Genomic DNA, 24,913 nt, shown 5'->3' with positions numbered 1-24,913 from the left:
GCAACATAAGCACAGCAAAAGCAAAATGCATGTAATAATAGTGGAAAAGAAGTAGGCATGGTATGTTCTTTTAAAAAAACCAAATGGTGTGGTATGTTTTGGGAATTGGAGAAGCAGCAAGGGCTAAACATATGAAAATTTAAAACAAAGAAGCTAAAGAAATAATAGTCAATTTAAATCCTTTCAAGCTCCTCTACTCACAAGAACCTCCCATCCCCTCGGATGATGAAGCCAAGGAGCCAACACTAGAACCAATCCAGCAAGAAGTAACAAGTAAGGACTTCAAGGTCTTCTACCAGCAAGAGGACCTTAAAAGCGCTCCTAGTACCTCTCACTGCCATTTGCACCCCGCCCAAGTCAGCACTAACCAAGAGGAGACTAACATCCCAGAAGGAATGGGATTCGAGGAAAAGACTCTGAATCTACTTGCCTTGCTCACAGCCCACGCTGGGGGCTCTTCTCCAGTCGTGAAGGTGGTGCCTCGACCACCCACCCCTAGCCCAACACGTACCTCTTCCGTTGATTCAACTGACAAGAAACAAAAGAGGGCCCAATGAGGCAAAGGCACTGAAGGTGCCAAGGAAGGGGAGGTCACCCAATCCTCCCACCAGCCCCCAGTCAAAGAAGCCCAGACAAGGAGGGGGCAACAAAAGAAAACCACATCTTCTGGGACCTCTAAGGAACTTAGGGGAGACAAGCCAAAGAAGCCCTCTATCTAGAGGCCCCTATTCACCCTTAGCTCTGGCGGTCCAATGTTGGATGACGCCAACCTGAGAGACCGCCAAAAAGGCAACTTCAGCCTGGTGGCAGAATGCCTAGGGAAGGCATTATGCTTGCTCGAAGATATGTAGGAGCTAAGGTCCTTCAGGAAGCATGAAGTCTTTCTCGCCTTGAAACAAGACTTAGCTAAGGTATATGATTACTCTCATTAGCTTATAACATTAAATCATACATGCACTATATGATACTTATGTTTTTTTTTTTTTTTTTTTGGTAGTCTGTCCAAGCTGCCTTCATGGCCAACGAGTGGGTGGACCACTCCCTAGACCTAGCGAGGAAGGCCAAGGGTAAACTAGAGGCATCTGAGAAAGCTCACGTTGAGGTGGACAAGAAGCTCAAAGAGACCCTTGCCCAATTGACTGAGGTAGAGAAAGCTTAGAAAATGCTAAATCTACCTTAAAAATTTATGAAAAACAAGCTGCAAATGCTCTGGAGGCCCAAAGAAAGGCGGAGAACAAGATGGCCTTAACTGTGGTAGAGCTCAAACAGACAAAAAAGCAACTGGAGACCAAGGAAGCTGAAATATCTAAGGCCGAGTAAGCAGCCTATGACGTGGGCATGACTAAGACAGTTGTAAGTCTTACCACCTAACTTAGGGGTGTTGCTTGAGTCTTCTACCTGAAGGTGCGGGGTTAAGCCCTGAATGTAGCTGGGGTTAGCACCAAATTTGAGCTCAGGGCTCTTAATAAGGTTTACTACTCCCTAGCCTTGCGCTTGGCACCTACTCCCCACAGCCTTTAGCAAACCCCAGCTCTGGCCCCACCTCCTCCTCATACCAGCCAGTCTCCACTCCAGCCAAAGGCAAAGAAAAAGAATAACAACCTCCAACAACAATGTTGGACATGGAGACAAAAGAAACGGCTGAAGTGTCACATCTGAAGAGGAAAAAGAAAGAGAAGGAACAAGAGAAGAAGGGAGTGAAGGAAAAGGAGACCTTCACATAGCTTAGCCTTAGACTAGGAAACAGATAGTCAGTTTTGTAACTGGGCTTAAGTATAGCTGGTGCCCTTTCTCTTTTTTCATTGTATTCCAATTCTTTAACTTTTAATGAAAAAAGTTTAAACTTCATTTCATGCTTTTTCAACTGTTTGATTTGCACTTGTTAGTTTACATCACACATTATTTTCCTTCCCCTATAACAATTTCAGCATACTAATCTGTAACTTACTTATAACTCAATGAATTGACTAACTCATAGAACTTAAGAAAAATATTAACCAACACTTACTTTAAATTGGACTTAGAATCTCAAAGCAAACCCATTGGCACTGATCCTGAAACTTGAGGAGGTATTCAAGGCTCTTAAATTCACTCTCACTTTGACAACCTCTTGCATAGATCAACTTATTCCCCACCTGTGACCCAAGGAGCCACATCAGACCTAAATTTTGGCCAACATTTTGAAACTTTTTCCAGAACTGTTAATTCACCCAAGGCTTGCGACTCGAGGAGTCAAACAAGGCTGAGGTTCTATTTAACACTTAGAATCCTTCATACAATGTTGATTTACCCTGGGCTTGTGACCCGAGGAGTCGAACAAGGCCTAGATTCTGTTTAACACTTAGGATTTTTCAAACAATGTTAATTTACCCTAGGCTTGTGACTTGAGGAGTCGAACAAGGTCTAGGTTCTGTTTAACACTTAGGATTTCCCACACAATGTTAATTTACCCTAAGCTTGTGACCCGAGGAGTTGAACAAGGCCTAGGTTTTGTTTAACACTTAGGATTTTTCACACAATGTTAATTTACCCTAGGCTTGTGACCTGAGGAGTCGAACAGGGCCTAGGTTCTGTTTAACACTTAGGATTTTTCACACACACTAATTACTTTACCCAATACATCCACAATAAAACACAGCTGAACAAAATATGAATAAACAAGGAGTTCATAGCATTAATAATAGTAACGCCGCAAATTATTTACATTCCATGGACAAGAAATTACATTTTCATCCAAATCTTCCAAGTAATAAGCCCCAATACCAGCAATGGAAGTTATCCTATATGGCCCTTCCCAGTTAGGGCCTAGTTTTCCCCAGGTGGGGTTCTTTGTTGTCCCCACTACTTTTCGTAAAACCAAGTCTCCTGGAGCTAATGGCCTCAACTTCATCCCCTTATCATAACCTTGCTTAAGCCTTTGTTGGTAATGTGCCATTTTTATTGCAGCTACCTCTTTTCTTTCCTCAGCCACATCTAGGCTACCCAAAAGTAAACGATTATTTTCTTCAACACTAAACTTATCAGTTTTGAGGTTTGGGAATCTTGACTCTAGAGGAATTACCACTTTTGCCTCATAAGTCCTTGAAAAATGAGTTTCCCCGGTTGATCTTCGGGGCGTAGTACGATAAGTCCACAATACCTGGGACAGTTCATCCACCTGTTTCCCTTTAGCATCATTTAATCTTTTCTTTAGCCCCAACACAATAACCTTGTTGGTGGCCTTGGCTTGACCATTGCCCTGAGGATAAGCAAGTGTAGAATACTTGTTCCTGATCCCTAACTCCCCACAATATCTTCTGAAGGCTTTACTATCAAATTGAAGACCATTATACGAGATTAGTGTGTGAGAAACTCCAAACCTTGTGACAATATTCCTCCAGATGAACCTCTTAGCATCCACGTCCCTGATATTAGTAAGTGACTCAACTTCTACCCACTTGGTAAAGTAGTCCATGCTGACAATGAGCCACCTTCGATTCCCTATAGCTCGGGGAAATGGTCCCACTATATCCAAGCCCCACTGAGCAAATGGCCAGGGGCTGGATAGTGGATTTAGGCCTCCTCCTAGTTGATGAATATTTGGGGCATATCTCTGACATTGGTCACATTTCTTCACATAATCCTGGGAGGTTCTCTGCATGCTCGGCCACCAATATCCTTGGGTGAGGGCTCTATGAGCCAAAGACCTACCCCCTGTGTGACTCCCACATATGCCCTCATGTAACTCTTCCAATAAGGGCTCCACTACTTTAGGATGCACACATAATAAATATGGCCCTGAGTAAGAGCGCTTATATAACTTATGCTCTTCAGACAGCCAATCGTACCTTCTCTACCTCACCCTTGTCCTTGGGCAACAATCCCTGCTCCAAAAAAGTTACTATGGGATCCATCCAGCTTGGCCCCACCTGGATGCAATGTACCCCGACCAAGGGTCCCTTTGTGAAACTAGAGCTATCCATATCCTTAACAATAACAACTCGAGGAAGATTTGACCATAGAGAAGTGGCCAGCATTGCTAAGGAGTCTGCATGAAAATTCTGTCCTCTAGGGATTTTCTTTAGAACAAAGCTCTTAAACTGAGCCCGAGCATATTGTACTTTAGCAAGATATCCCTGCATCCTCTCATCTTGGGCTTCAAACCCATTGACCTGGCCCACCACCAACTGATAATCAGAATACAACTCCATCACATCTCCCCCTAACTATCTAACCATAGCCACTCCAGCTAACAAAGCCTCGTACTTGGCCTCGTTGTTGGTAGCTAGGAAACCCAATTGCAATGATTTCTCTATCAGCTTCTCAGGAGTGATTAACACAGCCGCTGCCATTCTAGTCAATTTCTGCACCTCTTTAGGATTTTGAGGAGGGTGCAAACTGTTAATAGCCTTAATCTGCTCAGGGTTGACTTCAATCCCACGGTGCATAATCATGTAGCCCAGAAATTTACCTAAGCTAACTCCAAAAGAACACTTAGAAGCATTCAGGAGTAACTTATGCTCTCTTAAAACCAAGAATATCTCCCCCAAATCCGCCAAATGCTCTTCTACCAACCTACTCTTTATCACCATGTCATCAATGTAATCCTCCATAATCCTTCCAATTTGTGACTCAATCATCCACGTCACCATTCTCTGATACATGGATCTGCATTCTTAAGGCCAAAGGGCATCACTCGATAATGGTAGTTCCCATTAGGAACACGAAAAGCCGTCTTCTCCTGGTCAGGCAATGATAGGGATATCTGATGGTAACCTTAGAAGGCATCGAGAAAACTCATCCAGGGGTGTCCCACCATGGCATCCACCAACTGGTCAATCCTAGGGATGGGAAAGGGGTCCTTTGGACAAACATTATTCAAATCAGTGAAGTCCACACAAACACGCCACTTCCCATTCTTCTTCTTCACCACCGTAGTATTAGCCAACCACTTCGGATACATGATCTCCTTAATGGCTCTAGCTTGTTTCAACTTGTTTACCTTTACCCTTACTGCCTCGGCGTGCTCTATGGATGAGCACCGAGGAGGTTGCTTATGTGGTGTAGCCTCGGGATTCACATTCAATTGGTGACATATAAACCCAAGGTCAATCCCTGGTACATAATAAGTGCTCCATGCAAATACATCAATGTTAACCACTAGAAACTTTACCAACTCTACTTTTTTCAATGGTGGCAACTGGGATCCCACTTGAAAATATCGCTCCTCATCCTGTCCTATTACCACCTTTTCCAACTCCTCGAACAACTCTCTAGACCCCTCAGCTTGCTGCCCCTTACAAGGCCTTTTAGTGCTATAGGACTTGATCCTTGATCACCACAACAAGATCTGAAGGCTGCCATGTAATTGTTGACACCAAACATTGCCTAGTTGCTGCCTAACTACCATCCAACTCTCCCACTCACCCCTGAGTAAGATACTTGACCTTTAGATGTAGGGTTGAAGACACCACACCCATAGCATGAAGCTAGGGTATGGCTAGGATAGCTTTATAGGGGGAATATGCTTTTACCACGATGAAGTTAACATGCACCTCCTCATCCCCAGCTTGAATGGGTAACCTTATCATTCCTCGAGGGACCACCATCCTCCCGTCAAAGCCCATCAATGGTGGATCATACCTTTCCAGGTCTTCGGGCTTCAAATTTGACCCCTTGTACAAATCAGGATATATGGCCTCCACTTTGCTTCCCTGATCAACTAGAACCCTCTTTACATCACACCCATCAATCTTAATGGTAACCACCAAAGCATCATCATGTGGCTGGAACATTCCCTCCTTATCCTCATCAGAGAAACCCAGGGTAAGGGTGACCATCACCTTAGCCCTTTTAGAAGCCTAATCTCTGGCCTCCAAGTCACCCCCATCCACAGACATAACCTTGATACTCGACCTCACATCATTCCCTGGCCTGGCAAAGATCACATTAATAGTGCCCATTGCTGACTAAGGATCACAATCTTAATGAAACTCAGCTCCTGAGTGCCCAAATTGCAGTGCAGGTTGATGTAAGAATCGATTGAGCTTCCCTGCCTTCACCAATTGGTTTAGGTGATCATGCAGGGTCCTACAATCCTCTGTATTATGTCATTTGTCCTGATGGTAATGGCAATAGAGGTTTTGGTTTCTCCTAGACGAGTCCCCACCCATCTTATTGGGCCATTTGAAATAAGATTCATTATTTATTTTCTCTAATATCTGATACACTGGCTCTTTAAATAACAAATTGACCAACTGAGCCCCCCGTGGATGACGTTTGATTAGAAAAATCCCTTCTAGGGTGATTACTCTGGTATCCTCCTCCCCGAGAATCCGTCTTCTCTAAAAACATTTTAAACTTACCCTTTCCTTGTATTTGGTCCTCCTTTACCCGCTTATACTTATCTATGCGATCCATAAGTTGGCACATGTTCAAAGCAGACTTCATTGTCAGCGACTTCCTCAACTCGTGCTCGACAGGGAGCCTAACCTTAAAGGTTCTCACAGCCACATTCTTAAAGTTTCTATCTATCTCATTATATGTTTCCAATATCTATCCGAATAAGTCTTGAGGGTCTCTCTTTCCCTCATTGCCATAGACAGCAAAGAATCTACTGGCTTAGGGACTCTGCTGCATGTTTTGAATCTAACTTTGCACATAAGAGTCTCATTACTGGAATGAACTGCCATCTTCTGATTAAAGTGACTAACGTGCTTCACGAGATTAGTCCTCCCATTGTAAATGGTGAACGTTGGCTGAGAAAACCAATGAGGGAGTTTGGCCTTATTAATCCTCCTAACAAAAGGTGACTTAGAAATTTGTTGAAGGGCTTTACTCATCACATCATTCCCCATGCCATGGTGGGAAGACCTTTTATCATGCTTATTACTGCTCTTCTCCAACCTGTCTTGGCGCTAAGAGGCTGAATGCGCCAAGAGGCTGAATAGGACTCATTGGATGGAGTTCTAGACCTATGATGATATAAGTGATCCCTGCTTCCCCCTAAGCCATCACTCGATGGGGGAGATGGATTCCTTCTTTCATGCTCCCTGTGCCTTAACCTCCTGTGCAAGCGATCAATCTTCAACTGCAACTTATGTGCCTCCTGATCGTGTGAAACATGACTCCTAGTCCTCGAGTGACTCTGCTCAGTATGATCGGTGTGGTAACACTCCACTATAACGCTTGGGGTACGTTGCCTATCTCTTCTTCGCTTCAAGTTAACAAAGTGGTTCTCCCTTTGTAAACCCACCAATTCTTCCCTATCCTGGCCTACGTTAGCCATAACTACTCAGGACAAATCCACAGCACCTTGATGTTTCCCACAGACAGCGCCAATTGTAAAGACCAAATAAACTGGCGGCCCAAGCCCACTTATAATAGTGAGTTGTATAGTTCAACCTTGACCCAAAACAATAAGTTTATAAGAAAGGGAAACAAACAATAAAAGGGGGCTTTGTCTGAGGATGTAAATAAGGAAGAAAGAGCTGATATTATTGAATAGATGAGTTAAGCTCGATATACAAGCTAGCCCGAGGAGGCCAAAGTTATACAAAAAATGGCACTGTTCACTCTCTTCTCTCAGTGTTCTTCTTGTTTCTTTTTCTATTTCTTGATATTTGTGTCTTGATCCTTTTCTCTGAAAACCCTATTTTTCTTATATAGTCCTCCCTCCTTCACATCTTGATCTCCCATCTTTACCTAACAAATCTCTCCTCATGATACTTGTCTCTTTTTACATCTGAAGAATGTGGTAGAAGGAGCTTGCTTAGCTATGATTTACATTGTTCAGGTCACTTCCTCATCATGCAGCTGATAAAGCTGTTGCCCACCATTTAATGCAGAGGCAACAGGCTACTCCAAACTAGAAACTTTCCCTATTATCACTGATTCTCCCTCTTTAGACCCTTTTTCTTTCTTGGAACGCCTCAGAGTCCTTTGTCTCATCCCTTACTCTCCTCAGGGGAATTTCCTCCTTGAACCCGTGATATCCCCACATCAGTAATGCAACCTTTCAACTTCATCCTCAGTCCTCGGGCACCCACAATACTCTATATTTTTTTTATTTATACATATTTCTTTAAATTATAAAAGCCTACAAAAACATATGAATATTGATAGAAAATTTAAGAAAAAAAAAAAAAGAGGAAAACAAAATAATTTTTAGAATTATAGTTTTTTTTACGAATTAAAATTATGGTTAAATGATTAAATTCACAATTTTTTAATAGTTTAAACTTTTTGGACAATTGATAATTTAAAAATAATTAATAAATCTAAAAAAAAATCTCTTGAAAAATTTACTACTAGCAATAAACAAAAAAAAATTAAAAAATAAATAGTGGGAAATTTTTCATGGTTTGGATTTATTTTCAAAACTACAAATTACATAAAAGAACTTTGTGGATTCAATTTTTTGGATTCAAAACTACAAGTTACATAAAAAAATTGCAAATGACGACCCTTAAAGTCTGTTGTTTATAATTTTTCATTTAATTTAATTTTTCATTTTTGGTAAATTTTGGTATTTTGCCACCTAATCTCGTGGTTAGGGTGAATTAGGGTTTTGGATGTTTTCCTAGTTGTCCTAGGGTTTTGTCTTTTTAGTATTTATATGTTTTGTAGCCTTTAGAATTTTTCTCTATTGTTTTCTTTTGTGGATTATAGATTTATTACTTTGTGGATTAAAGGAATCTCTCATGGATTTGAAGTTTACTAAGAGAGCGTTGTGTGTGCTTTCTTATGGATTCCACAACATCAATTAAATCTCAAAAAAAAGATCTCTTGAGAAATTTATTACTAGGAATAAACTAAACACAAAAAAGAAAAATAGAGAAATTTTTTCATGGTTTGGATTTATTGCCAAAATTACAAGTTATGAAAGAACTTTCACAATAGAGGAAAACAATCTATTGACGAAGTTATATAAAAAGGAGTATATTAATTATTTTTCAAATGTAATTATTGTTTATAGAATTTATTGTATAAAAGGAAAATTTTCAAAAATTAAGTTGATAAAATTTTACATAAGATTTACTTTGTTTCAAGAGGAAAGGCTAATAAATTTACCATATTATCATTTGAAGAAAGAGTTTAATCTATAATGAGAGTACATGCAGCGGCGAAATTTGTCCCTACTTTTAACGTTCACACAATCAATTCAAACTTGTCAGGAAACCAAAAACCAAAAACCAAAAAAAGTGGGACCAACGTATTGTTGGAAGCTATTACAAGTGAGGTCTATTGAATAAGAAATAGTTGGAACTTGAAAGTTTTCTGTGCCAAGCCTTGGTGCAAAGTTAAGATGGACGACATTAATGGCATATTTGGAAGTTTAGAGAAAGAGAGGAGAGTAGTAGGGATAAGAGTAGAGGAGAATGGTTATCCTCCACCTTATTTGGATGTTTTTAAAATTAGTAAGGAGAAAATGAGTAATTAGTCATTCCTCTTATTTGGATGTTTTAAAAATTAGGATAGAAAGGAGAGGAAATGATTCAAATAGACAAATTTACCCCTATTTAAAAATGGACTTAAAATTAAATAATTATAACTATAGTATGCAATATTTTTTTAAAATTTTTTTTTTCTGATGTGAATTAAATAATCAATATTGGTCTATGATTAAATATTTTTTCTACTTTTTTATTATACTAAAAAAAACTATCCTTAATTGATAATAATTAAAATAAGAAAAAGAGAACTTCGTATGTGTATGTGTATCAGTGTATGTGTATGTGTATCTGCATAACGAAGCTCCACTTTAATTTTCGTAAGATTTCATTTATTTTTTACTATCTTTGTTTTCTCAATAGCCGAACGGTGATATAATTGTACTCTATATGTAAATCTTACTCTGTTCAAAGTAGGTGATCTGATGAGCATCGGATGAGCATATTGTCCTTGTTATCATTGTTTTTCTCTTCTTGAGTTGTTCGTCTTGCAGTGGCTGGTCTGTAACTATGTCGTTTGAAGTGTTTGGTTTGTCAACTCTGCTTTAAGTTTTTATAATATTGCCTTTCTTATGCAAAAAAAAAAAAGTTTTTTCCCTTCCCTTGTTTTATATACGTTAAAACAGGGTATCCTTAGCTTGTATACTGTATGATATTATTAATACAATACCTATCTTTTATCTCAAAAAAAAAAAAAAAAAAAAAAAAGTAGTTGATCTGATTGGTTTGTTTCTGTTCAAAGTAGGTGATATTCATTTTCGTCAACTTCAAATAGATGAGAATTTTTTTTTTTTCCTCAGCAACCAAACAGGGGATAGGTGTACTAGATTTGTGAATTTTACTCTGTTTGATTGGATTGTTTTGGTTCCTATTCTTGGATTATGAAAATTGATCAATTTTGTTTTGTTTATATCTTCAATCATGAAGCAACATGTTGATCAATTAAAAATAATATACAATGACTTGGTGCTGCGTTTGATTCTTGAGAATATGCTTTGAAAAGTTTTCATTGATCGTCTGTTTGGTTACTGAGGAAAATATTAAGGAAAAGAAAAGAAAAGAAGGATCTATGTTAATTTTTTGGTTTGTAATTTTGTTAATTTAGAAATGGTAAATTACGGAATTCATTTGGTCAATAATTTATCTACTCTACTTTCCCTCCAAATCTCTCTAATTTGGAGAATTAAAAATGAGGGGTTAGAGGTAGTTAAAACTCTTTCAAACCCCTCCTTACTTAAGAAACTTCAAAATAAGATAATTGAATTACTCTCCTTCTCTTTACTCTACTTCTCTTCATTTTTTAAACATCCAAATAGACTATAAGTTTACTTGGTCACTGTGAGTTACGACGAAGACTAAAAATGGCTCGAACCAATGTTAGGATGGATGACTAAAAAAGTAAGATTGATTGTCTTGCACTAGTCAATCACGAGTGTGGAATTTTGGTATTAAAAACATAGCACCGCATCATTGCTGATGTCAGTAGAGACATAGTCACTAGATTCTGTTGACTACATGATTTGAGTGGCTGGCTGCCACTGGTAATTTTGATAACTTTTCCACAATTTTTTGAAGCCATTTGATGTGATTTTTTTTTTTTTTAATTTTCCATTTAAAAAAAATTGCTCCTATTTTCTTATTAAAGTCCGTTTGAAATCTATTTATTTTGTTGAAACTGAAAATATTTTGTTAAAAATATTGTAGATAAAAGTAAAAATTAATTAAAATAATATAATGAGATCCATAAACAGTATCAAAAAATGTAATGAAACCTATAAATAATAATAAAAATAACTTCTAACTTCTATTAGTAACTGATTAAATATAAGTTGCAAACGAATTTCTAGATTGGTAACTCTTTCTCTTGATGTAGTGTCAATCTTTGGTTGGAGAATTATCAGCTTCCAACTTACGGATATGAATTGAAAGCGGTCGTTCACTTGAATGCTCGTGCTGTTAGACGCAAGTAGTGAGGACATAGACGTAATTACAGAACCCCCATTAACATTAATTTTGAATCTCACGGAAGTGCGGAGTGCCTCCCCTTTTAAATGCTTATTGGTAATCTTGGAAGATATTTTAATCCTACCTATCACCTATTTAGTATTTATGTGCTGATCTAATTATCTAATCACCATATCATATGTTGACATCATTGATTGAGACTAAAATCAACTAGTATATACACCCGAGACCTTCACTTTCATATGTAGGAACATACAGTAGAAAGGCAAGACCACTGCCAGGAAAATCTAAATTAAACATGGCCTATAAATTTTTAAGCAAATTGCCAGTCTTGAAACGTTGTTGCTACTGAGGATTCACTTTAAATGCAATTTAATGTTGTGGGGTATATGTTTTGACCGCTTCAAATAGGCCAAATTGATATAAGAAGTTGATCTGAAACGTTGAAGGATAAAAATTTGCTCACAGGAGGCTACAGCGTTGAAAAAGCAATCTTGAAGTATATGTTTTGACCGCTTATAACAGGTGAAATTGAGGGAAAAATAGACAAATTATGCAGCAAAATGTCTATATTTTAAAATTATTTAATAATATATCCATATTTTTTAAATTTGATTTTAATAAAATCGAATTATGTGTAAAACTTGATATCTTCAAATCAAGTTATATGTATATTTTTAAGTAGAACTCGATGTTAGTAATATTGAGTTTCACTTAATTTTTTTTAAATTAAGTGGAAAAATATGTATAGAATTCGACATTGTTAATGTCGAGTTTCACCTCTAACTTAATTTTGTTAAAATTGAGTTTAAAAAATTGGGATATTTTGCTAAATAGTTTCAAAATACGAGCATTTTATTTTATAATTGTAAATTAGAGACAAATATTCATTTCCCCCCATGAAATTCATATAAGAAGTTGATCTGAACCATTGAAGAAAAAAAAAAATTTTCCTCACACAAGGCTATAGAGTTGAAAAGGCAACCTTCCCAAAATCTTGTATACATAGGTGTCTTTGACAGTGAAAGTCTCGTTATCTAGGGATGGCTTTTCGTTGAGCTCAGGTTGTTCACACGAGTTATACTTGTTTTAAAAAATTATATATATAAGTATTTGTTAGGTTCTAAGTTTTTAAGAACTAATGTATTAGAACTCTAATTTGTATTGTTGGCAAACTATAATCAAAATAGGTTTTTAGTCTTGTTTTAGACTTGCTCAAAGTATGTGTTTTATATAAAGTTGGAATTGAGCTGCTGGAGAATTCATTGTGCAATTCAGTTTGGCTCGATTGATCGAGAATTAGACTCAACCAATCGAAAGTCGAGCAAAATGTTTTTTCTACAGAATTCCAACTCAGCCCTAAGCCTATATGACGTGTAGGGTTTTATGTTTTGCCCTAGGTATAAAAGGAAAACCCTAGCCACGTTTTTTAGGTTGCTCTATTTGTTGTGTGTGTGAATCTCTTGTGAGATCTGAGAAGTGGTTGTCCTCACACATGCTTAGGATTATCAAGAAGGAGATTTCATTGAGAGCTTTATGATCATTCAGTTGCAGCAATAAAAACTCAAAGATACACAAGCAGTAGTGCCTGTACTTGCTGGAGAATCTAATAAAGAAGGAGTCCATGGTCTCAAAGCTGTCACGTGGTCGTGTCAATAAGTTTTCTACTGGTGGGTAGCAATAAGATGTTAGTGGTCTAAGTCGTTATTGTAAAACTTCAATTCTTTCATAGTGGATTCAAGTTTACCTTGAAGATAGCTAGATTAAATCCTCCCCAGGTTTTTACCCGTGTGGTTTCCTGGGTCATTATATCTTTGTGTTCTTTATATTCCGCACTTTACATTGATACGATTATATGATTATGTTAACCTAGAACTGAAATTTGTACTAAATAATCACTTGGCTAATTAACTAGGTTAATTCAATTGTTTTTTAAGGGGTCTAAAAATGCACAGTATTCTTAAACGGTGTGCTCAGGAAATATTGAGATAGTATTCCGACTTTTATCAAGTCAAAACAACGATATTTTAGGAATTTTGAGTCTTTGAGACAGTTTAAATTTAAACAACCAAAAGCCATTTGTTCACAGAGATAAATCTTTTTCCTCCTTTTCTTAATGGTGGCTGGGCTTACATCTCTTCATTTTTTGATAACTCTCTACTTCATCCTTAAGATTCCATTGATGTTTTCTCAAGATGACCAGTTCATCTACAATGGCTTCAATCCAGAAAATCTGCATCTAAATGGAGCCGCTCAAATCCACCCCAATGGTGTATTGCAACTCACCAACAATTCACAACAAGAAGAAGTTGGTCATGCTTTCTACCGACTTCATCTAAAATTCAACACTTCTTCTTCGGGTTTAACTCAGGCTCTTTCATTTTCCACAAACTTTGTATTTGCAATAGTTCCTGAAATACCATCCAAAGGTGGCCGTGGAATTGCCTTCACCATCAGGCCCTCGTGGAAATTCACCAATGTTGTAGCCAGCAATTATCTAGGACTCTTGAATGCCTCAAAGAATGGCCTTTCAACAAACCACTTATTAGCCATTGAGCTTGATACTATAGAGGGTCAGAATTTTCAAGATATTGACAACAATCATGTGGGAATCGATGTGAACAGCCTGAAATCAATTGAATCAGCTACTGCAACCTACTATTCTGATCAAGAAGGGAAGAATATAAGCATGAAGCTAGTAAGTGGTAACCCAATGCATCTTTGGATAGACTACAATGAAACAGAAAAGTTACTGAATGTAACACTAGCCCCAGCCAGCATCACAAAACCAAACCGGCCTCTCTTGTCAACACGCATAGATCTGTCCCAATATCTTTTGGAATCTATGTATGTTGGTTTCTTTGCAGCCACTGGTACAGTTACAAGTGACCAGTATATTCTTGGATGGAGCTTTAATAAAAGTGGACAAGCACAAAGCCTTGACATTTCGAAGCTTCCTCAACCTCCCCGACAGAGGAAAAGTAAAGATAGGCAAGGACAGATTATCATGAGTTTGATCATAGCAGTAGTGGTCGTGCTGATATTGGTCACTGGAACTGCTTACAATTCAAGGAGGAAGAAATTTGAAAAAATACGTGAAGACTGGGAAAAGGAGTACAGTCCATAGAGGTTCACCTATAGGAATCTCTACAAGGCAACCAAAGGTTTCTCAGACAAAGAGCTTCTTGGAGCAGGAGGTTTTGGAAAGGTTTATAGAGGAACACTACCTTCTTCCAATACACAAATTGCAGTCAAGAAAGTCTCCCATGATTCCAAACAAGGGATGAAAGAATTTGTGGCTGAGATTATTAGCATGGGAAGGCTAAGGCATAGATACTTGATCCAGCTCCTGGGATATTGCTGGCGAAGAGGAGAACTCCTCTTGTTCTATGATTATATGCCCAATGGAAGCCTTGACAAGTTCTTATATAGCAATGAAAAGCCAAACCTTAACAAGATTCAATGGTTTCGAATCCAGAAAGGAGTAGCTTCTAGCCTCCTCTACCTCCATGAAAAGTGGGAACAGGTTGTTCTACGCAGAGACGTAAAAACAAGTAATGTTCTATTAGATGCTGAATTAAATGGAAGGCTAGGAGATTTTGGCCTTGCCAGAGTATAGGACCACGGTACCAATCCTCAAACCACTCATGTGGTTGGGACAGTGGGTTATTTGGCTCTAGAGCTTACTAGAACAGGTAGGGCAACCACTTGCACTGATGTGTTTTCTTTTGGGGCTCTCATGCTTGAGATGGCTTGTGGAAGGAGGCCTATAGAGCTACAAGGACTGCCTGAAGAGGTTGTTTTGGTTGATTATGTCTTTCTGTGCTTGGGAAAAGGAACCATCCTTGATGCTAGTGATCCTAGATTGGAAGGTAATTATGTGGTGGAGGAAATGGAATTGGTTTTGAAACTATGCCTGTTTTGCTCACACTTAGTGCTAGAAGCGAGGCCTAGCATAAGGCAAGTGGTGCACTTTTTGGATGGCAATGCGAAGCTGCCAGAACTACCAAATGACAAAGCTTGTTTTGGTAGATCTACAAGTAATGAAGTGTCTGATTTCTTCTTGTCATTTCCCCCATCTTTTAGCATAGCTTCTGCTACTTCCTATTCTAGCATTAATTCAATCCTCAGAAGTGGTCATTGAATTAGTAGTATATTGTGCTATGGGTATAATAGATCATGGATTAATGCTTGGGACCAAATCAGCAAGTGGCAAATACAAAACACCGATTGCTTGGGTGTGGTGAGAATGGAAAATAGAAACTTTTGAAGAATGTGATGTATATAGTTGCTTTCACTTAGTGTAGAAACTGTTATGGTAGTCTACTTTTTTTTTCTTTTCTTTTTTTTTTTATTTTATAAATGTTAGTAGTCTAACTTAAGCTCTAAGTACTGCCACAATAAGATCAATTTTTTTTTTTTTTTTTTTGGTTGTTGCAAGTTTTATAGATCAATATTTATGTAGTGTATATTTACAGATAGGGCTGTAAACGAGCCGAGCTTTGTTGAGTAGTGAATATTCAAGCTCGGCTCGACAGCAAAAGTAGAATATTCAAGCTTGGCTTGAGCTTGATACGAGCCTACGAATAATGTTTAAGCTTGAGCTTGTTATAAAGTATAAAAGCTTGAGCTCGGCTTGGCTTGGCTTGATTCATTGGTCAAGCTATGCTCGAGCTCAATATCATGTTTTTGAGCTTTAGATCCAACACAAGTATATTATCAAGCCTATATCAAGTTTCTTATCTAGCCTATTTGGTTTGGATGAGTGGTCTCCACTTATAATTAATTAAAGTTTTAGAAGGATATGAGTTTACTTGTCAAGCTCATATCAATTTTATTACCAAACTCATAAATAAACCTAAACTCAACTTGTTTTGTTACTTTTGTATTGAGCCTTGGTGTTCACAAGCTTATTCATGAACAATATTTTTTACTTGGGCTCGGCTCGTTTATTAAACAAGCCTAAAACTAAAACTTAAGCTTGGTTTGTTTATAAACAAACAAACATGAACAAACTTTTCATCGAACCAAGCCCAAGCTATTTATGAACGGCTTGGTTCATTTACAGCCCTATTTACAGAACCATATTTATGCAGTATCTAAGAAGGCATCATCCATAAATCAATCAAATGTTTATTTTTAAATTATTTAGTCACTGACCCATCTTGCGTGGGAACTTTTTTTTTTTTTTTTTTTGGTAATGAGATATAAGACATAATTTGTTTTATGAAAATCTTTTAGTGCATAATATATTAAGATTTGCCATTTTGAAAAAGTAAACTCATTTAGTCAAAGAGGTATTATAGCACTTAACATTTTTCTCTTATGAGTTCCCCCTGTTTATCATTCTCTCTCTTTCTTTCTCCAAATGCAACATGTTCTTTAGGTATTTTTCTGTCTTTTGGATCTTTCTATTAATTACTTTAACATTTTTTTTTTATATAATTTTAACCTATAGTGTCCACTTCTGATGATTCAACTTAGTGGCAAAGCCAAAAACTTTTTGTAGGGTGGCCAAACTAAATGTAACAAAATTCTTAAAGTTTTTTGGAAAGGTTTATAAAGGAACTCCTCGTTCTTCCAATACACAAATTGCAGTCAAGAAAGTCTCCCATGATCTTCAAAGTGTTTATTTTTTTTATAAGAATCTTCAAAGTGTTAATGCTTGTTGTGGCTAAAACTTTTTAAAACTTAAATGAAAATCAAGCAAATAACAACAACATTTAATTTTTACATGTTACATTTGCGAAAGTTTCTCTTTTGGATGTATCAAATCAATCAAGAAAAATAATATATAAGAATCAAGATGTATAAAACAATATTGAAACATCAACTTAACAACTATACAAATTTAAAATATAGGAAAACAATAATTTTGTTGATATCATCTTTCGAGATAAAAGATAGAAATTATGTTGATATCATTGGAGTGGCAATGATGTTTCTTTCTTTACAGATTGTGAAAGACGTTGAGGAATTCAGAAAATAAATTATTTGTCAAAAATGCTTTTTGGAAGATGTGTCACCATAATGTTAGACACAAATTATTAGTAAAAGCCATAATTTAATATTATGCTTACAATTAACCAAAAAAAAAAAAAACTAAAATTGGACAAAGCTGGATCATTTTTTAGAAACCTAAAAGGCAATAAGAATCATAATTAGCAAGTAAAAAGTATATGTAATAAAGGAACATCTTAGTACCCAAAAAGAGTGAGAGAAGAAAATTACCACTAAGGACCATGGGTAGGTATGTGCAAGAAGGGGATTTGTTTTTCGAAAGAGAAAATGTTTAGGGGGGATGACTAGTGTAGCTTCCCTACTTGGGTGTAACCATAGTAGCACCCTAACTGCTCTCGAGCAGGACCCCATACTCCCAGTTAGTTAAGTTAGGTCAACCGTTTGGGCTGAAAATGTGATATAAGGAGCACCTACACAGAGCTAGTTGTTGAGGCTCAAACCCAAGTCCTAAGACTTGTTGGCCCAGTTTCTTACCAACGAGGCCATCGAATGTTGGTAAGATAGGGATAATTGTTGATTACCAACCCAAGTGGATGACTATGTGTTTCTTTGGACGATTCTTTTGCCCTTGGATCCAGCATATATTCATGAGATGAAGATAAAATTTCCTAGGAACGCAATAAGACATGTTATTTCAGTTTGAGCAAACTATACAACTAATAATTATAATCTTAGCAACATAAGCATAGCAAAAACAAAATGCATGTAATAATAGTGGAAGAGAAGTAGGCGTGATATGTTCTTTTAAAAAAACCAAATGGTGTGGTATGTTTTGGGAATTGGAGAAGCGGCAGGGGCTAAACAAATGAAAATTTAAAACAAAGAAGCTAAAGAAATAATAGTCAATTTAAATCCTTTACAGAGTGTGTGTAATTTGGAAAACAAAAAGTCATTAATAATTAACATCCCTCTACCCTATCTATTACTTGAAGTTTAGTAAATTACTAATGCAACATCTAAGAAAAGTCATAAATTAATGATGATGTATTTACCCAAAAAAAAAAAAAAAAGTAATTGATGACGATTTAGAATATTGTCGTGTGAGTTCAATTCTCCTTTTAAGAAGTATGTCACTTGGCAAAACTTTAGACTCTCACTTGATGAGATCTCTGCTTTTATATATATTAGTCGCAGACCCACGCAAATAATTATTTTGTAATTGTAATATAATGTATAATTTGTTCTCTAAAATTTGATGAACATAATTTGTTCTCCCTAAAAATTAAACAATTGTCATTCGGTCCAATTAGGTCTACTTCAATTTACTTCGGTCCCATTTAGTCCAATTTGGTCCACTCAGTCAATTTCAGTCCATTTTGGACTAATTGGGCCATAAATTGATTCTTTTTGTAGGTTGCCTTTTCAAGTTTAGCTCAAAAATTCTTTTTTTTTTCCTTAGTTTTTGGATTGAAAAGTATAAAATTTTATTATATTTGGGCTAAACTCTTTAATTTTGAGTTGCTGTCTTTTTGTTATATGAAATTACAGAATTCTCAACAAAAACAAAAAAAAAAAATTCTTTGTTTAGTTGCTCAAAATCTCAGTAGAAAACACATGCATCAAAATACGTAGCTCATATTAAACCTTTCTCATGAGAAAGAAACCACAGGGAAAGCTCTATCTATTAAATAAATTATTTAGGTTGCTCACAATCTATAGTGATGCTAGAAAAAGAAAAAGAAAAAATCAAAAAAGAAAAAGAAAAAGGGAAAACCAAAGATTTAAGATATAAGAAAAAAAAAATCTTTGGATCTACACTGATCTATTAAACCTTTCTCATGAGAAAGAAACCAAAGGAAAGGCTCTATCTATTAAATAGATTATTTAGTCTACAGTGACGCTAGAAAAAGAAAAAGAAAAAAATCAGTAGTGATTGATTTGGATGAACCTCAAAGAGAGTGTCAGTGGTCAGTGGTGATTGAGACTCTAAATGCCAAATTCCCCAGTGGGTTTCTCATGGAGAGAGCGAGTGGAACGTAATCAGTAGTGTGAAAAATGAATATAGAAATGTAGATAAGATATTTATGTTGTTTTGGGTAAAAAAATAATTTCATGTTATTATGTGTAAAAAAAAATACACAGCTCATATAGGCATTTCATTGAACAGTTAATTGCTTTAAGTGGTTATTTAATACCAAAAATTGCATTTCAGTTTAGACACCTTGAACTCTAAAAAATAAAATCTTTAACAATTTTTTAACAAAAACTAAACCAATTCAATCACCAAACCTCAATAACATTGTCACTCCCAGCCTTACTAGTAGATATAGACCTGTATAAACGCATCCAAAGAAAACAAAAAACCCATGAAAATTTTACCATAATCTTTCAAACCCATATCCAGGAATGAACAAAAATCAACAATTAAAACTAAAATAGGCCAAAGATACAAAAATCAACAATTAAAACTAAAATAGGCCAAAGATGTTACCTTTTTGTAATATCAAAAGCAACAAAGACGTTATCATTCAAACCTATATCCAGGAATGATTTAGGGTTTTGTTGTCTTGTTCCTTACCTTCCACCATATCAAAGAAATGCTGATCTATTTTAGAAGCCATGGGATGCTAGATTTATCAAGAGATAAGTAAAGGAAGAGAACAAGAGAGAGACACAGAGAAAGATAGAAGTAGAGAGAAAACGAGAGAAAAGAGACTGAGTCATCTTTTTTTTTTTTTTTTTTTTTTTTTTTTTTACATAATAAAATAAAGTATGGTTTGAATATAGAGCTGAAATTGAGGATGCTATTGCCAAAACTACTCATTAGTATACTGTAGTATGTGCTAAATGCCAAATTCCAGCCGTTACTATTAACAACTTAGTCCGAAATACTATTAACAATTTTAGTCCTAAATTTTAGACGACTTTATTTAATTCATAGCTGTTACTAATTTTCATTGTTATCTTCTTCGTGTATAACTCTATCTAGTCTTTTCTCCATTCCTCTTTTTTCTTATTCCAAGCATGGTTTTCAGACCCGGACCATTCATTGAACCATAAAAAGAAGAAGTTCAAGATTTTTGAGGTCTAACCGTGATGATGTCATAATTAATTTAATAATTATTTTAAATATAAATAAAAACATTAAATTAAAAAAATAGAAAAATTAACTAAAATAGTCTAATTTAATATAGAAGTCTATCTTTTAAATATTTTTTATATCATAATTTTCATGAGACAAATAAGAAATGTCAATTCCTAAACAAATATAAATAAAGTATATCTTTATTTATTTACATGTTAATTAGTAAAACTTGTGATAATATTAATAATAATGATAATTTGGGTGCCCGAGGACTGAGGATAAAGTTGAAAGATCAAAGCATTGGACCGAGGACCGAGGATGAAGTTGAGAGGTCGCAGCATTGATATGGAAACACTACCAGCCACCGGCCTAAGAAAGAGAGCTGCCCAAAGAAGCAAACGGATCAGCCAAAGTACTCTACAGTGTCCGAAAGAACGAGCTGTAATCTGAGGAGAGTAAAAGTCGGTTGAAGGGAGGGAATTTTTGGACTGGTGCGGCCTATTGCATCCACATTAAATGGTAGATACCAGCTTTATCAACCGTATTAATGAAGAATTGACCTAAATAGTGTAAGGGACAGCTAAGTGGACTCTTTCCACCACCTTCTTCAGATACAGAAGGCACCAAATGTCAAGAAAGGAGAATGGTTAGGTAAGAATGGGCGGTGGAGATGTGAGGGAGGTAGAGGTATATAAGAAAAGAGAGGAGCATTGGAAAGGGGATCGAAAAAAAAAAAAAAAAAAAAAAAAAGCAAAAACAAAAACAAACAAACAAAGAAGATCATTAAGAGATAAAGGGAGAATAGTGGCATTTGTATAAAAACACCTAACCACCTCGGGGGAATTTGAATAGAACTTGGTCCATATCATTTTCCAATATAAACTTGTATCAAGGCCATAATCGTCCTTGGGCAGTGATTCTTGTTGTTGTTTGTTCCCATCTCTCATAAATTCTATTGATTTGGGCTAGAATTTGAGCTGGACTACTCACTGTTCTAAGTGGACCTGGGCCATTTATTTTTTTGGACCTTACAATTGGCGCCGTCTGTGGGAACAACAAGTTGGTAGAAGATCTGTTCTGAGTAGTTAAGGTTAACATAGGCAAAGATAAGGACGAGTCAATTGGCTCCTAGAGGGAGAATCAGTTTGTTAATTTGGAGCGTAGGAGAGAAAGGCAACATGCTTCAGGTTTAGGAGTGGAGCCAATCCAGGTTTAGGAGTCATGCTTCACTTGACTAGGAGAAGCTGAAGTTGCAACAGGAGGTTGATCATCTACATAGGAGGTTGAGGTGCAGGGGGCATGGCAGGAGGAGCCCATCTTCCCCATCAAGTGAGGGCTCAGGAGAAAGCCGTGATCACTCATACCGGCGCAGATCCAAAACTCCACCCAGCGAGTCCTACTCAGCTTCTTCGTGGCATGACAAGTTGGAGAAGGGCTGCAACAAACGTGGAATAGGGCCTTCTCATCATACTAAGGGAAATGATGCTATGGTTAAAGCCCTACAATAAATTTCTAAGTTCCCTTTTGTAAGAAGAATTAATAGGGCTAGGCTTCCTCACTGGTTTTCCTAGCCAACATTCACCATATATAACTGAAGGACTGATCCCGTGGAGCATGTTAGTCACTTTAATCAAAAGATAGTTGTCCATGCCAGCAATTAGGCCCTCATGTGCAAGGTGTTTCCCTCTAGCTTTGAGCCTGTCGCCATGCGTTGGTTTGATGCTCTGGAGGAGGGGTCAATTGGATCCTTTGAAGAGCTGATGAAAGCATTTGGCGCTAGGTTCATAACCTGCAGCAGATTCCCTAGTGGATTCCTTGCTCTCTATTGCCATAAGGGAGGGAGAGACCCTTAAGACCTACTCAGACCGGTATTAGGAAATGTATAACGAGGTCGACGAAGATTTTGAGGATGTGGTAGTGAGGACCTTTAAATTTGGTCTCCTGACAGAGCATGACTTGAGGAAGTCATTAACGATGAATTCTACCTTGAACATGCGCCAACTTATGGATCACATAGACAAGTACAAAAGGTTAGAGGAGGATTAAATACAAGGGAAAGGTAAGGCTAAGATGTTCCCCGAAAAAAGGGAACTTCGGGGTGGAGGATATCACAACGATCGGCCCCGAAGGGACTTCCCCAACCATGCAACGTCCACAAGGGCTCAATTGGTCAATTTCCTATTCAAGGAACCAGTGTACCAAATAATGGAGAAAATAAAGAATGAGCCATTTTTTAGGTGGCCTAATAGGATGGGTGGAGATCCATCCAAGAGGAACCAAAGCCTATACTACCATTACCATCAAGATAGAGGACACACCATGGAAAACTGCAAAACCTTGCGTGGTCACCTCAGTCAATTAGCAAAAGCAGGAAAACTCAATTATTTCCTACATTAACTTGGATAGCAAGACGGACGCTCGGGAAATGGGGTACAGGAGAACGACACTCCTCAGCCAGCGCTGGGCACTATTAATGTGATCTTGGCTAGGCCAAGGAGTGGCTTCGAGGCAAGTTCCAGGGTCATTTCCATTGCGGGGGGCTCTGACCCCGAGGCCGGAAATCAAACTTCTAAAAAGGCAAGAGTGACGACCACCCATACCCTAAGTTTTTTCGAGGAGGATAAACTGGGAAATCTTCAACCACATAAAGATGCCCTAGTTATCACTGTTAGGATTGGGGGCTATGATGTGAAGAAAGTACTGGTTGACTAAGGAAGTGGAGCAGAAATCATGTATTCAGACTTGTACCGAGGGTTAAACTTGAGGCCCGAGGACCTCGATGGATATGATTTTCCGCTTATGGGTTTTGATGGCAAGATGGTGGTTCCCTGAAGGATGATAAGACTGCCCGTACAAGTCGGGAATGTGGAAGTTTAGATTAACTTCATTGTAGTAGAGGCTTTCTCCCCATTTACAACTATCCTAGCTAGACCTTAGCTTCACGCCATAGGGACAGTACCCTCAACTTTACACCTAAAAGTCAAGTACCCTACTCAGGGAAGAGTGGAAGAGTTAGCAGGTGATCATGCCATGGCCAAGCAGTGCATGGTATCAGCAATCATGCAACGGTCGCCAGATCCTGCCAAGGTGACTAAGGATCCAATCTCATAGCAACCAAAGGGGCCTGCGAGGGAGTAGCAGACCAAGGCATTAGAAGAATCATCTAAGGAGTTAGAAAAGGTGATAATAGTGTAGGACCCAGAGTAGTATTTTCAAGTAGGATCACAGTTGCCACTCATAGAAAAGGCAGAGTTGGTAAATTTCCTGAAGGCAAATATTGATGTTTTTACGTGGAACACTTATGACATTCCAGGGGTTGATCTTATGTTGGCTTGTCATTGGTTGAACGTCAATCCCGAGACTGTGCCGCGTAAGCAACCTCCTCAGCAGTCATCCAAAGACCACGCCGAGGCAGTCAGGATTGAGGTAAATAAATTAAAGTAGGTTGGGGCTATCAAAGAAATCTTTTACCCCGAGTGGTTGGCCAACACAGTGGTGGTTAAAAAGAAAAATGGAAAGTGAGAAGTGTGCGTGGATTTTACAGACTTGAACAAAGCCTGCCCAAAAGACCCCTTCCCCATTCTTAGAATTGACAAACTAGTGGATGCCATGGTAGGACATCCTCGGATGAGTTTCCTGGATGCCTTTCAGAGCTACCATCAGATTCCTATGTTATTGTCTGACCAGGAGAAGACGGCTTTTTGCGCCCCGAATGGGAATTATCATTATCATGTGATGCCCTTTGGCCTCAAAAATGCTGGTTCCACCTATTAGAGAATGGTGACACGAATGTTTGAAGCATAGATTGGGAGGAACATGGAGGCATACATTGATGACATGGTGGTTAAAAGCAGGAAGGTAGAAGAGCATTTAGCTGACTTGGGAGAAACTTTTTCAGTATTGAGAGAACATAAATTGCACATCAACGCTTCCAAGTGCTCTTTTGGGGTCATCTTCGGCAAATTCTTGGGATACCTAATTACTCACCGCAGGATCAAAGTCAACCCAGAGCAGATTAGGGCTATTAACAATCTGCACCCTCCTTGAAGTCCCAAAGAGGTGCAAAGGTTGACTGGGATGACAACTGCCTTGAATAGGTTCATCTCTCAGTCTGCAGATAGGTGTCGTCCTTTTTTCCAACTGCTACACCGGTGGAAGGATTTTCAGTGGTCCGAAAAGTGTGTAACGGCTTTTAAGGACCTCAAACGGTACTTGTCCAATCCACCGATACTTTCATGACCCGATAAGGAGGAAGTATTATATGCGTACTTAGCAATCACCATGCATGCTGTTAGCTTTTTCCTAGTCAGGAACGAGGATGGAGTTCAAAGACCCGTCTACTATGTTAGCAAATCCCTCCAAGAGGTTGAGACACGCTATCTCCCCTTGGAAAAGGCTGTGCTAACCATTGTGCATGCCACTAGGAAACTCCCTCATTACTTCCAAGCCCATACCATTGTAGTGCTTACCC

The 24,913-nt window shown here is 37.7% G+C and overlaps 1 pseudogene; it reads left to right on the top strand.

Moving 5' to 3' along the window:
* Window positions 1-13,512: 13,512 nt before the first annotated feature.
* Window positions 13,513-24,489, top strand: LOC126698473 (L-type lectin-domain containing receptor kinase SIT2-like; annotated as a pseudogene).
* Window positions 24,490-24,913: the final 424 nt, after the last annotated feature.

The sequence above is a fragment of the Quercus robur genome, chromosome 1 (assembly GCF_932294415.1).
Source record: "Quercus robur chromosome 1, dhQueRobu3.1, whole genome shotgun sequence".
Lineage (NCBI taxonomy): Eukaryota > Viridiplantae > Streptophyta > Magnoliopsida > Fagales > Fagaceae > Quercus > Quercus robur.
The sequence above is the reverse complement of the archived record's forward strand: the minus strand, read 5'-3'. Positions and strand labels throughout refer to the sequence as shown.